Here is a 2,500-nt window from a genome sequence, read left to right as displayed (position 1 = left end):
TTAATGGCCCCACCCAGCCTCCCGCAGGAGACAGGTTGGAAGAGAGAAAATATGATAGAAAACGGGAATGGTTCCTAGTCCTGCCGCCCAGGGCAGGCCGGTAGATCACCTGACTACCTGTAGCGAGTGCGACAAAATTTGAATTTCTGTCGGGGACGACGGAGTCTTAGCTATGTTATATATCTGCCAGGTAAGTATGTATGAAACTTTATTGTAACATAACAATATCATTTTCCAAGCAATTCCACAATCCAATAGATCGAAGTTCATCATGATCAAATGGAGAAGGGAGAAATTGTGTTAGAAAATAAAGACCCATGACATTTCTTCAAAGGATGACAAAAATTGGTGTAATGTTTCTCACCCCATACCTTATCAGTTTTACAAACTGTGGGTCGATGCATAAGTGAGTGTGGAAAGCAGTACTTCTGCAAAAAGATGAATAATTGCTGTGTGTCAGACAATGTAGATTAGGATATGTGCAGATTGCACACAGGGGAAAATTTGAGGATTTAACATCATTGCAAGGCTGTTTTGAACCTTAATGATGCAAGGAATCTTAGGACTCTGATATTGACTTTAATTTACTTATGTTATTTCTCCCATTGTCTCAACAAAGCAGTTAGAAGAATGTATGGTCATTGCTATCCTCACCAAACAAATGAGGAAATTGCTGACTGGCTGACAAAAAAGTGAAAATGGCAGTGTGAAAGATGAGAAACTTTTCAGACAGAATAATCCCCACAAAATATCCATAGCATGTGCAACTATGGCTAAAGCTTTATCTTGGTGAGTTTTGAGCCTTATTTGTCCCCAATAGTATTCACATCACTAGCAGGCAAAGATCCTTTACTTTTTAAACTTGTGCCTAAGCCTCAACCTTTCCTTCTTCCTGCTTCCATGATTCCTGTGCTTCTCTAACATTTGAAATTGCTTACACTTTAAATTATTTACCCACAAGCACCAGATAGTCTTATTTGTGTACATCTGAAATGTTAGCCGGTGTAAATGAATGAAAATGTTTGCATGCATTTTTGCTTCTGGAGTGATGAAAGTAAAGGAAAATCAAAGAAATTTGCTTGTGACATTGGAGAGAAAAATAATACTCTCTGTTCCAAGCACAGGTAGACTAATGATTTTCCAGCATCCTTGGTTCCTAGGCCATGCTGGATTTTTTGTTTTTCCAGACCAGCAATGGTCGCCCTCTTGTCAACTCTCGAATAATTACCTTCTACTGTTTATATTAGTTTTCCTGTATCTTTCTCTGCCAATTTTTTATGCAAACTTGAGCGCTATCGTACTCTGTCGAATTTGTGTGTGACATAAACATGGATTTTTGACAAGGCATAATCGTATTAAGATTTACCAAAAATTTAAGCAAAATTAACATTACCAGAGTAATTAAACAGAACGATCACTGGAACACTCTGTGCCATCTATCGGCTGCCCAGTAAAGTACTAGTCTAGTGGTGGTAGGAATTTTAAAGTTTTGATGGGCATTTTTTAAAAGTTTCAATTGTAATTTTGTCTGGATTAAAAGAGGTTATGGACCAGCTGATACCAGAAAATTGATGGTCTACCTTTATTACATTTTAGTTGATAATACAAAATGAAGTAAGTAGTGCTGAACTTTACATTATAGATTATTATGGTCTCTTCCAACTCTTTGCAACTAGCTTTTGCATCATATAGGCATTTTAGTTAGCTGCATACCCTGTCAGGCAGTTATTGATATGAGAGGTTACTCTGTGTATTTTTTTCTTTGCAACTGAATTCGTTGCCAAAAACTCAGGACTGCCAGTAGTCAAGACTAAACCACTGCACTTTTCCATCTTATTCTTGGTATATGTGAATTCAACAGACTAAATTCTTAATCCAGTAAGAGCCGTACTATGCTTCCCGAAGAGAACAATGAAAATTAGTTGATGACTAAAGACCTTTTTGGTTAGCAGACCAGCAGAGGAAGCAAGTCATTCTGAAGCTAGTCAGGTGAGAGTGACTCAGCTTCTTTATCCTTCAAGAGGAAAATTAATATCACTGCCATTTTACATGGCCTTAGCTGGAGATGTCAGTTGAAATCTGCCAGTTTTCCAAGTGTTTTGACATTTTCCATGTGTTATAATCATCTTTATCTCATCTGGAGTGTTAGCTGATATGTATTATTGTCTTTTGATACATCTTGTTTCACTGAATCCATTGAACCATCAAAATACTCAGGAACTTCTCACTAAATGCAATTATGGTTTATATGTTTTGATGGCTAGTAATGGTATACAAAAGTGCTCACCTCCTGTCTCTCTTTTTCATTGTGTCTTGTACTATCAATGCAGACAGTGAGGAGGATACCTACTACCCACCGGTGCGTCAAAGGCACACATGCTGAAACAGTTGCTCTTAGCTCTTATTATGCTATTTTTTTCTGCAAGACTGAATAGCACAGTATATGTATGGGAACATTCAGAATATAAGGGATGGCTCATATATATAATTATTGGGTTTG

At 37.4% G+C, this 2,500-nt stretch overlaps 1 pseudogene; it reads left to right on the top strand.

The window, feature by feature from the left end:
• Positions 1–2,500, top strand: part of LOC135226937 (uncharacterized) — a 25,759-nt pseudogene that overhangs the window by 13,425 nt on the left and 9,834 nt on the right.

Source organism: Macrobrachium nipponense, chromosome 15 (assembly GCF_015104395.2).
Source record: "Macrobrachium nipponense isolate FS-2020 chromosome 15, ASM1510439v2, whole genome shotgun sequence".
NCBI classification, from domain to species: domain Eukaryota; kingdom Metazoa; phylum Arthropoda; class Malacostraca; order Decapoda; family Palaemonidae; genus Macrobrachium; species Macrobrachium nipponense.
The sequence above is the reverse complement of the archived record's forward strand: the minus strand, read 5'-3'. Positions and strand labels throughout refer to the sequence as shown.